This window comes from Ahaetulla prasina, chromosome 13 (assembly GCF_028640845.1).
Source record: "Ahaetulla prasina isolate Xishuangbanna chromosome 13, ASM2864084v1, whole genome shotgun sequence".
NCBI classification, from domain to species: Eukaryota; Metazoa; Chordata; class Lepidosauria; order Squamata; family Colubridae; genus Ahaetulla; species Ahaetulla prasina.
This window is the reverse complement of record NC_080551.1, coordinates 19369084-19381747: the sequence shown is the minus strand read 5'-3', so window position 1 is coordinate 19381747 and position 12664 is coordinate 19369084. Positions and strand designations below refer to the sequence as shown.

At 45.1% G+C, this 12664-nt stretch overlaps 1 protein-coding gene across 1 annotated transcript in view; it reads right to left on the bottom strand.

The window, feature by feature from the left end:
• LOC131184686 (tropomodulin-3-like) overlaps nucleotides 1-8434 on the bottom strand; it is a 30570-nt gene extending 22136 nt beyond the window's left edge. Inside the window, exon 1 of the mRNA XM_058156319.1 lies at nucleotides 8352-8434. The gene's annotated coding sequence lies outside the window, so the exon portion shown is untranslated. The remainder of the gene's footprint in view (nucleotides 1-8351) is intronic.
• Between the last annotated feature and the right edge of the window lie 4230 nt (nucleotides 8435-12664).

The window sequence follows — 12664 nt, the reverse complement described above, 5'->3', positions numbered from 1 at the left end:
ATTTTTTAAATATACTATTTGGTTTGCCAATCGCGAGAGCTTGCCAAACAGCTTGCCTTCAGAAGTTACGAGAGCTTCATCATTGGAAGCTTTCAAGAAGAGACTGGACTGCCATCTGTCAGAAACGGTGTAGGGTTCTCCTGCTTGGGCAGGAGGTTGGACTAGATGACCTACGAAGTCCCTTCCAACTCTGTAAATTTGCCTAGTCAGTGTTGGTGGGAGTGTTCTTGTTCTTGTTAGCTTGCTCATCTCTGTTGGTGCCAAAACACCTATGCACCAGCAATCAGCACATATATAAGCAAAGGTTAATAATGAAGGTTAACACTAGACCAGGGGTCGGCAACCTTAAACGCTCAAAGAGCCACATAGGTCCTAACCAGAAGCCCCCCCCATTCAATTCTGGAGCTGACCGGAAATCCGGTTCCCCCACCATAGAGTCTCCTCCTAGCGTGGCATCCTTTTTCCTCTTCTACCTGTCCTAACCGAAAGCCCTATCATTTGTGGAGCCGACAGGTGACAGGCAACAGCGGCTGAGAGATGAAAGAACCACATGCGGCTCCAGAGCCGTGGGTTGCTGACTCCTGCACTAGACCAACAACCCAGAAAGAAACAAAACCTCAATCAAGGAACTACCAATGCAATATCCCTTCAGCTCTGGCCGGACGTTGGGGAGCTGAAGAAGCTCCTTGGATGAGAAGCGAAACATCGTCAAAAGAAAAACCAGAAAGTCCAGTTGCCTCTTGAAAAAAGCACCTTTGGGACAACCACGAACCTGGATGACCGAGAATCTCCACAGACATTTGCCAATGCAATTGTTGTGCCTCGCTCGTCCCCCCCGCCCGCTGCAACCGGTCCCCTCTCATCTCTTGCTATCTCAGCCAGAGACTGATAGTGCAGAAGAATGTCCTGGCATGCCTCCAGCCCCCAGCCCTGGCACCATGCCCGGACAAACCGAGCAAACAAACCTCCCTCCGATAGCATGTGCGCCTGAAGCCAGCCACGAGCTGGGATTACCGGCAGCTGGGGACGAAACGATGCAATGGATAGATCCACGCTTCCGGAGAATGGAGAGGCGACGTCAGCAAAAGGAAGGGAGGGGCAGGCCTGGATAAGTGCTGAGTCATGGAGCCACACCCCATGGCCTATATAAAGGATCTGCTTTCTGGCATTCTTTGAGTCAGGCAAAGTCTAACTTGGATTGCTGAAGTCACATCCTGGTCTCCTGCCTGCCCTGAGAACTCTGACAGAACTTTGGCAAAGCTGCAGAGGCTTTGCAGCCACGCTTGATACGGACTTCCCCGACCCGGCTGTCAGAGGAGGAGTGGGACACGACAGCAATATCATGGTTTAAAAAAAAAAAATGAAGCACCCTGATCTTGCACAATCAGCCCGCCAGACTTCCTAGGTCCTTGCCCACAAATGTTTTTCTCCTCTTCCTGAACCTACTTTTTGGTTCAGGCCAGTATCTCAAACTTCCTGTGGATAATAAGCATGGCACCACCATTAGCTGCCAAGTTGTGCCGTCTCTGTGCCAAGCCCCCATTGTGTGTGTTGCCCTCCCCTCGAGCACCAGAGCATCTGTTTAGAATCACAGAACATCAGTGTGCTAGTGGGCGCTATGGAAAAGACCTCTCAACAATGGGTCGGACACACACAAGAACAATTCTGTTCTCTCCGATGATCAAGGGTTGCCAGCGGGTGTTTAGTCTTAAGCCAATCTAAAGAAAACCCTCCGTTATATCTGGAACTGGCTCAAAGCTGTTACTCGTGGGTAAATTCAGCACCTCTGATCGGTTCCACACAATGAGGAAGTTTGGAAGTTCTCCAGAAGAAGACCTGGCAACTACTGCCCTGCCGCAAAGCTCAGCCATGTCAGTCCCTCCACTCCCTTTCTTCCCCTGTGTTCTCTCCCCTCTTCTGGCGTTGGGGGGTATGACCGGCTGGCTGGTTTTGTGGAGTTCCATGCCATGCTGAGCCACAACCGTCTACAAACGAGTCAGGGCATGTTTCGCTTTGCAAATTCTCCTGGATAAAATTGCTTGGAAAGAATTCCATTTCTAAGCCAGACTCCGTAAGCCTAACTTCTAGATCAGGGGTGTCAAACTCAAGGCCCCGGGGGCGGCGCTCTCGAGCTCCGTTTTCGCTGGTAGTGGGCTGCAGGAGGCTGTCACAGCCGAAAACAGAGCTTGCGAGGTCCACGGGTGGCATTGTTGTGGTCCGCCAGCAGCCTGCATAGCTGGCAACAGAGTCAGACAGCGATGAGGCTGAAGAAGAACATGGACCAGTTCAGTACGCTGGGAATGAGGGCTCTGCGTCGGAGGCAGAGGTGGGGCCGCCGGATACTTCCGGAGCTAAGTGACTTGCTTTTCTGACTACTCCGCTTTGCCTGCTTTTGATCTGCTGCTTTAGGGTCTCAGTATCCCCTGTAAAATGGGTGCAAAAGTTTTCTACAATTCTACCCTGACTGGCAAAGATCCTTCAAATTCTTTAGGCAAATTCCTGGCATTAACAAAAAAAAAATCAATGTTTTAATCCCTCATCTGCACTGCGTATCGTCAGGTGATGGATGAAGGCAGCAATGCCAACCTTCCTGATTTAAAATCTAAACAAGAACATTAGCAAAATGCACGTATCCAAGACCCTTTGACCTGGAGTGTTCTCAAGTTCTGGAGGAGGTTATCCAGAGAGGCACATTGCAATCTTTGAGTGTTGTTTTCCCCCCCCCACTCCAAATACCTTTAAAGAGGGAGGTTGAACTTTAAGTCGACTAAAGGTCCCATTACTTATTTTTTTTTTCGAAACAGAAGATGACCTCAGGAGGAAAATAAATGGGGGGCTAATTCGGGCCAGCATGCTACAAATTGTACACTTTATCATGGTTTCTAGCAACACATCTTCTGCTAATCAGTCTCCGGATGAACCTTCACTAAAAAAAGCCCAGTTTATCACTTTTCCACCATCAATCAAAGACCTGAAACTGGGCCAGTAGTTCAGGAAGACTAATCTGGGAGGGGTTTTTTTTATTTCTCTCTAAACTCTTACAATGGTTAAAAAAAAAAAGTTAACGCTTCACTTCTGCACTGTGCATGATCCAGCAAAGTTCTCTGCATGGTTATTACCATTAAATTCATTAACGTAGAAATGCAACAAAATATTGTAATGTGGAAGGTTGTGGTCCCTTTGTAACAGGCTCCATTGCTGGCTTCTCTAGCCAGCCTGAAACCTGTGGGCAGCTGTGGAAACCTGTTCCACAGGTATCTGAATTGTCACTTCAGGTTTGACTTTCTACCCTATGCCTAAGGCAGCCCCGTTTTGATGAACGAAGCGTTTGTTGTATTGTCTTTCTGCTTTAAACAGGTTTTGGGAGTGATCCTCTTATATTTCTTGTTTAAGGGGTTGATATAGCCAGAGAAAACTTCCAAAGGAGAGAAAACTCTTGGTCATTCTTGGCTTTTGAGTTGAAGTCAACGAGCAAGCCAGTATGCTGCATCATCTGAATGTTATTTTGGAGTGTTTTGAAATCACAGAATAACCCTGCCGCCTTGCAGAATTCTGCCACTTGGGAATATTAACCATCATTTCATACGGGTCTCCTCGGATAAGTGATTTGAGGGTCTTTCCAGGTTTCGATCCATGATTATCCCCTTGTCTGAATTCAGAATAGGCCAACGTTATTGAGCAAAGAACACCCCAAATAGTTCCTTCCTGCTAGCTTGCTAATTTGGCTCAGTTTATAGCCTCCACGACTTGACAGAGAGCCTCATATCCCGATTTTTGCTATTGTGCAATTGTTCTTTGCAGGACATGGATTGGAAAGCATGAATGAAGTTGAGAAATGGTTGCCTGTTCCAAAAGATCGCTGCCTCACCTCAATCATCCTAACCACAAAATATAAATGGGATTGTCTTTCCAGATTTTTTTGTGCAGAGTGCAGAGAAGAGCAAGAAAGATGATTAGGGGACTGGAGGCTAAAACGTATGAAGAACGTAAATATGCAATTACTGAATTGCAGGAACTGGGTATGTCTAGTTTAATGAAAAGAAGGACTAGGATAGCAGCCTTCCAATATCTCAGGGGCTGCCCCACAGAAGAGGAAGTTGGGCTGTTCTCCAAAGCACCTAATGGTAGAACAAGAAGCAACAGGTGGAAACTAATCAAGGAGAGAAGCAATTTAGAACCAAAGAGAAATTTCCTGACAGTTAAAACAATTAATCAGTGGAACAACTTGCCTCCAGAAGTTGTGAATGCTCCAACACTGGAAATTTTAAAGAAAATGTTGGATAGCCATTTGTCTGAAATGGTGTAGGGTTTCCTGCCTGGGCAGGGGGTTGGACTAGAAGACCTCCAAGGTCCCTTCCAACTCTGTTGTTGTTGTTGTTGTTGTTAATATATTTTACACTGAAACACTCTTCGCCTCTTTCTTTCCTTCCATACATAATGACACCTTGTTGACAGGGAAATCGCTCAATGTAAATAGAAACACCAGCAACTGATAGCTAATTTTGATATAAGAAATACCAGGCACATCTTCCCTCTCAAACAAGAGAGATGGGAAAAAAAAGGAGCCAGCATTAGGCACAGTAATGATGAAGAATAAAAAAGTTAACCATTATGTTCTCCCAAACCCTCCTTAGGAACTCTGCGTCATTTGGGACACCCACACCAGAAAGCTAACTGAGCAGGATGTCCCAGTTAATTATGAAAATATTTTGAATAGGTCTAGATTTCCCAAGCAAACACAGCCCAGAGCACCAGGGGAGGCCTGTTATTTAAGTGTCATTTCTGGATGGAAACAGACCTTTCAAATGCTCTTATTTCCGGTTTCCACTTAGCTGTACTCTCAGCACCGGAAATGCCTTTCTGTTAAAGTAACAGAACCCCATTTACCTTTTATTAGCAACATAAGATTTGGATGCGCATTCTTTAATTCCAGAACTTTTGTGGAAAGCACATCCTCCCTGGGTATTTTTCATTTATTTATTTAATCTGAAGGGATAGTGTCTGAAATCGAGGCCCAATTGCACAAATTTAAAAAAAAAGTGGATATATGAATTCTACCTTAGGCCCTTGGTTACAATTTTAGGAATTCAATAACTTTGGACTTTCTTTCGTCCAGCTAGAAGCTAGTCAATCAAAGAGATGCTGGTGGTCTCCAGAGCCAACTTTTTAACGAGAAAACTTTTCTGAGATTAGGTAGTTCCTGGATTTAGGATGTGGCTTACTTTAAAAGTTAAGATGTCAGCGATCAAGGTCAATAACCTAGGAGGTAGGAAGGCTCAAATACTAATAGCACCGAATTCAACCGCAGGATTTGAAACCTGCTCTTTATGTTGCTCTTCCCATTTCTAATTTACTACACCACACTAGCCTTCATATCCCAGTTTTTCCATCACATCCCAGTTTTTCATATTTTGGGAGTTTTGTTTTTTTATTCTACATTCTTTGTTTTGTGCTCACCCCTGGAAAAAGAATCAGACATTGCAACAAAGTTTGCTCTAAACACAAACTAACCGACTGGCAAACAACTTTTAGAGACATTCCTGATTTAATACAGTGACTTATGTAGCATGTAAGGGGCGCAGTGGCTCAGTGGCTAAGATGCTGAGCTTGTCGATCGAAAGGCCGGCAGTTCAGCGGTTCGAATCCCTAGTGCTGCATAACGGGGTGAGCTCCCATTACTTGTCCCAGCTTCTGCCAACCTAGCAGTTTGAAAGCAAGTAAAACATGCAAGTAGAAAAATAGGGACCACCTTTGGTGGGAAGGTCACAGCGTTCCGTGTGCCTTTGGCATTGAGTTATGCCGGCCACATGACCACGGAGACGTCTTCGGACAGTGCTGGCTCTTCGGCTTTGAAACGGAGATGAGCACCGCCCCCTAGAGTCGGGAATGACTAGCATGTATATGTGAGGGGAACCTTTACCTTTACCTATAGCAGAGCGATTAAACCCTGCATCCAGGTTTTCCAAAGTGAGAAGAGTATGAGGACTCTGTTCTGCAACAACAGTTGCGCCAAATAAAGTTTGCTAACAGGTAAGTTTTAGCATCTGAATATCACCGAAGAAACAGTTGTTCGGAGTGTTCAAACCTCTAAAAAGAGCATCAGTGGAGTTTTTCCCCCCCCACATCCTGATCTCAGTCTTGAAGGCTAGGATCAGCGCTTCTGGATATCCAATACTGCAATCTTTTCCAGAGCTCCCAAGTTTATCCTGTTCTTGGTGCTGGTTTGTTGAACCTCTAAGCATACAAGCAGGGACATGAACATGGGGAAGGAGCTAAGCCTGGCTGGAGACATTGGTTGCCTGAGGCAGAGGACACAATAGCAGCCTTTTCTATTCCGTGTGCTAAAAACTAGCAGCTTTCTCTAATGTTGGCACACGTCCCTCACCACACCTTAAAAGAACAAACTGCAGGGAGAGCTGTAGGCATGCTGTTCTCTACCTCCTCGCTGCTCTGTTATTCTGCCTTATGGGTAATTCTGCCAGGCTAATTTCTCTTCGGTTCCTTCTGGACCATGATGCCAACTGGATTCATAAGCTTACTTTTGCAAGGGGGGGATCCACCGGCAGCATCTTTACCTGAGAATACACCCTCCCCCTCCTCGTCCAAACTGAAACCAAGCAGAGCAAAAAAAAAACAACCGTATCCAAGATGACAGAAGCAAGGCTGTGTTTCAAACCATCTCAGCAAAAAACAATTCCTCCAAAGACCCTAAATATGAACAGGTCTGTGGGTCACGCCCTTTCTTCCTGGAACAATACACCGGGCAGATTTTTGTCTTCTCCTGCAGCGATTAAGAAACTGGGCTCAGACAGTTGATTGGAATAATTCCAGGATAAAGATGAAGTATGAAGAGTGGGTGGTGGTGGGGGCTTTATGATAATTGGACTACAAATGCCTGGCCAGCTATGATGAGACAGACAATCCCAAACATTTCCAGGCCAGGCGTTACAAAGAGAAAGGCTGAACAACTTATTGTAGTACAAGTACTGTATCTGCAGCTAGGATCATCTTTCCCAGTCTGAAGTGAAACTTTTTGGGAGGCAGAATTAAGGGTTGTACCACTGAGCTACCTTAACAGAATAGAATTCTTTATGAGCCAAGTGTGATTGGACACACAAGGAATTTGTCTTGGTGCATTTGCTCTCAGTGTGTGTACATAAAAGAAAAGATACCTTCATCAAGGTACAACACACAATGACAGTCATAGGGTACAAATTAACCCTTGATGATACAACACTTAACGATAGTCATAGGGTACAAATTTAACACTTAATGATACAACACTTAATGATAGTCATAGACTACAAACAAGCAATCAGGAAACAATCAATATTAACAAGTTTTTTCCCCGCGCCTCCCCTCCTTTCCAAAAAAGGTAAAAAGGCTGTTTTATTTGTTCAGTCCAACAAGGGCAGGGAAAAAAAGCAGGGCATCCAAAACAATAGAAGATCCATAGCAAAGGAGAAAAAAAGAAAAGAAAACCCCACAGGTGTACGGAAGATCATCAATCCCTGCCTGATCTAAGTCCTTACAACTCCAGAGCATTTTAAAGGAAAACAAGAGGCTTTCCAGCTTGGCTGGGAAAGTGACTAATATCGATTCTAAAGGTCGGGCTGCCAAGTCCATCAGGGAAGGGGTCAAAAAGCAACTAGCCCGCAGCTCGTGACCCGGTTTTTTGTTTTAGGCTGGGCTTGCTTGTCTCGGGGAAAGCTGAGCTTGAATGGGGGGGGGGAGATAGCAGAAAAGGGGAAATGCCCCAGAATTGAGTGGGGGGGAGGAGAGGAGAGAGAATAGGTTTGTTCTCAATGACCAGGGCGGGGCAGGGAAATCATCCCTGGGTGTGGAGGGCTACCACGTCTCCCGAGCAAGAGCAGAGACAGACAGATGGAAGGATCGGGGCTCCTGCCGCGCCCCGACCTTCCTTCTCTCGCTCCCCCGAAGTCCCACCCCGCAGCCTCCCTTGGCAGCCCCCCCCCGCGGGGAAACAAGACAGGGGGCGGCTCAAGAGCCCCCTCCCCAGTTGGAAACCCCCCCCCACCAGCCCATCCTCCTTGGCTGCAGGACCTGACGGCGCGCGATCGGAGCCCGTGGGGGGGGGGGTCCCAGCGACCCGGAGGGCGCCAGGTTGCAGAAGGCAGACCCGACTCCCTTTTCCCCGCCTTTCTATGGCAAAAGGTCTCGCCTTCGCCGCCTCCCTCCCCAAGTTTCTTGCAACTTTCGAGAAGAGCGGGCAGGACAAATTTGCCCCCCTCCCCCTCCTCCCCAAGTCCCATTTTTTTTTTTTTTTGGCTCATTTGAAGCTTCTTTCTCCCTCCCCCCACCCGCGGCTTCGGAGCCCCCGCAGGACTCACCCAGCCGGAGAAGTCCCAGCCTCGAAGAGTTGTAAAAACTACAAGAGCTGTTTCCGCCCGGCTACTGCGCCTGCGCGTCCTCGCTTTGGAGTACACGATGGCTCGGAGGCGGCGAATGGCTTCATGGGAGCTGTAGTTCGCCATTGATCTTCGACTGTAGTCCGTTCAACCCGGGCGGGATGGGGAGAGAGAGAGAGAGAGAGAGAGAGGGAGGGAGGGAGGGAGGGAGGGAGGGAGAGGCGCGGAGGATGCTCCGATCGCGGCTTTTTCTGGTTTTTAGGTACTGGCTAAAACTTCCTCTGCTCCCCGCTACCCATATTAGCCGGGCTGACCGGCTTGAGAAAGGCAGTTGGACAATATTGTCTGCATTACTATTAATCTTCTCATCGTTCCTATCACCCATCTCATTCCTATCACCTTCAGCTTTAATTGCAACAATACAAGAGCAACCAACAGATTTAAACTTAATGTTAACCGCTTTAATCTAGATTGCAGAAAATATGACTTCTGTAACAGAATCATCAGTGCTTGGAATACTTTACCTGACTCTGTGGTCTCTTCCCATAATCCTAAAAGCTTCAACCAAAAACTTTCTACTATTGACCTCACCCCATTCCTAAGAGGACCATAAGGGGCGTGCATAAGCGCACAAACGTGCCTACCGTTCCTGTTCTATTGTTGTTGTTGTTTTCTTTTCTTTTCTTCTTCCTATATATATATTGGTGCTTATACCTCCTAATATTTACTCATATATATGTTTATATACTATATAATCCTTTTTATATGATGTTGTGACAAAAATAAATAAATAAATAAAAATAAATAAATCTCCTTCCACTTATGACTGTACGACTGTAACCTCGTTGCTGGTATCCTTAAGATTTATATTGACTGCTTCCCTATGACTATCATTAAGTGTTATACCTTATGATTATTGACGAATGTACACCGAGAGCATATGCAGCAAGAGAAATTCTTTTTGTGTCCAATCACAATTGGCCTATTCTATTCTATTCTATTCTATTCTATTCTATTCTATTCTATTCTATTCTATTCTATTGAATCCGGTATATTCCTGCGATGCTGCAAACGAAAATCAGATTCACACCGTGGAAATAGCATTTGGGTTTTCCTCTCAAGCATTGACTTGTAACTGGTAATGACAAGCTGACTTCACGCCTGACACACAAACACACCAATCCCCTTCGTGCCGCAGACAGGCTTCATCAATTGTGAGAGGGATCTTGGAGTCTTAGTGAACAACCAATTAAATATGAGCCAGCAGTGTGCAGCGGCATTCAAAAAAGCCAAGGCAATCCTAAGGTGCATTAACAGAGGGATACAATCAAGATCAAGGGAGGTACCAATATCGCTCTATAAAGCTTTAGTAAGACCATTACCTAGAATGCTGCTTCCACTTTTGGTCACCACATTATAAGAAAGATGTTGAGACTCTAGAAAAAGTGCAGAGAAGAGCAACCATTAAAATTAAATTATTATTATTATTATTATTATTGTTGTTGTTGTTGTTGTTGTTATTATTATTAAGATGATGAAGGGACTGGAGTCTAAAACATATGATGAACGGTGGCAGGAACTGGGCATAGCTAGTCTAGTGAAGAGAAGGACCAGGGGAGACAGGATAGCCGTCTTCACAGAGAGGAAGAAGGTCAAGCTATTTTCCAAAGCACCTGAAGGCCAGACAAGGAATAATGAATGGAAACTGACCAAGAAGAGATTCAACCTGGAAAAAAAGGAGAAATTTTCTAACAGGGAGAACAATCAACCAATGGAACAGCTGGCCTTCGGAAGTTGTGGGAGCTTCTTCACTGGAAGCTTTCAAGAAGAGACTGGACTGCCATCTGTCAGAAATGGCGTAGGGTCTCCTGCTTGGGCGGGGGGGGGGGGCTTGGACTAGATGACCTACAAGGTCCCTTCCAACTCTGTTAATCTGTAGGTAAACTCATTTACCCCAGAGATAAGCTTGGTTATTTTCAGTCTTCCTCATCTAGCCCCCTTGACTAGCACTGATTGCTTAACACTGTGTAAGCCGCCCTGAGTCTTCGGAGAAGGGCGGGATATAAATGCAAATAATAAAAAAAAAAACTGATGATGTTACCTCATGAAACGCCTGCAAGAAAACAAGAAAGGTCAGAGAGCACCAAGGACCCCTCATTTCAACCCTGAGCTACAAATATTCTCCCTTATTGGCGTCTTTGTCATCATTCGCTGTTTGCAGTTTAGCATCTTGTGCAAACTTGGCTTGCAGCTCGTTCAGAGTTTACGGTCCCATGTATTGTGTGAATTCCAAAAATGGGTTCAGTAACCAGGCAACCCTCGTTGAAAAGAAGAAGAAAAAAGGAGGGGGGGGTGAGAGAAACATCAACCTGGCTCTCATCTACCTGTAAATAAATCTCATTAGTTTGATCCCTACATTGCACTTCAATCGTTTTTTGGGGGTTTTTTTGCATTTATATCCCACCCTTCTCCGAAGACTCAGGGCGGCTTACACTATGTCAAGCAGTAGTCTTCATCCATTTGTATATTATATACAAAGTCAACTTATTGCCCCCAACAATCTGGGTCCTCATTTTACCTACCTTGTAAAGGATGGAAGGCTGAGTCAACCTTGGGCCTGGTGGGGCTTGAACCTGCAGTAATTGCAAGCAGCTGTTGTTAATAACAGACTGTCTTACCAGTCTGAGCCACAAAGGCCCCATTATTTACAATACATAGTGGCTCGATAAGACAGCTCTCCGAGGGCTTTTTTTTTTTTTTTTTGGAGTGGTGTGTGTGTGTTCATGCATTAAGCATCTCTGCAATTTTTTTCCGCCACTGAGCAGCTCGGACAGTGTAATGATTGTGTGAGTTTCACTTGAGAATGAGAGTGAGCAGGGTGAGAACTCCTGGCAAGCTGCCTATGGCGAGAGAGAAGGGGGACCTTTGTGTGCTCAGAGGACGGCTGCCATTGTGTAGAAGTCCATTAGAATTCAGTAAGGCTTCTTAATGGGCCAATATTTTCAGCCAAGGCTCCAACAGAGCTGAAAATAAACAGGTCCTTCCCCAGAGGGAAAAACTCAGCTTCTGGAAGAACGGAAGAAAAGAAATTCAAAGGCTTCAGCAAGTTTTGGGAAAATGCAGGCTTTTAAAAGCATGCGTGAGCTCATCTCTGTTCTAATGAGAAATGTGAACTGTTTGGGATACTCCGAAAAGGCTAAATTAAATGTTTTCATGGAAAATCTATGCAGTCTGCATGCTATGTACTATGGCACATGGGACCTGCAACAAAATGGTGCAGGCTGTGAAAGCCGTAGGGTTGAAATGCTCAGGATTAGACCAATGCGTGGAGCATATCCTAACTGTAGACCTACACAGTAAAGTAGACAGTAAATATTTGGTTATTGATCACAAATCGGGGGGTCGGTCCCGGAAAGCACATATCTCACCACAGAAAATAAAGACACATGTCTTCCTCCGGCTTGATTTATTCAGCTATCTGCAGCTAAAATTGATTTTTAGAAGAGTTTCTTTTACCGTTAGCTCTAAAATTCCATCTTAAAATGATTTCTATCCAGGAAGGAGACAGGAATGAATCAATTGCTCCAACAGGCATACAGACTCATTTATCAGACATAATGTTTGAGAAATGAGCCTCTTGTCTTTCGACAAGCAATCCCAGAAACACGGTGGGAATTCATACGTTGCACTAAGGTACGGATCCTTTAAAACATGGTAGCTTCTTTATTTAGACAGACAGAAAAATTGGGAGCTGTGCATAGGTGCTATTTAGTCAGCAGAACTGAGCGTATCTCAAGGTTCAAAGTAGACCAGTGGAGCTCAATTAAACCCAACCTTTGATGACTGTGTGGTTTTACAGAAGGGACAGAAATAAGACGAGCATCTTAGCATTAATCTTAGATGACATATTGCGGAATGCATCGTATAATTAGCTTATTTAGAATGTTCTAAAAAGGCGCCCTGTTTAATTAAATAAGTGCATGGCTCATTATACTTCAATGATAGTGGAAGATCTTGCTTGATGTTTACTGGACTGGTTTTATGTATGATTATAGTTCCGGAAACAGAAAGCAGCTAAGAGCTGGGCTTGTCTTTGATCTGGTAAGTCCAAATGCCTTTGAATGTTGCTGTCCTGCTAGATTGAGAAAGGTTGCATTTAGGAGATTGCTTCAAGGAATAGACAGAGGAGGTGACATTTGGCTTCCTTCTGTGATTCAGATTGGCAGTAATAGTCTTAGTTAAACGTACATTCTAACTATCTGGTATAGTACTCTAAATCAAAGTAGCCCATGCCA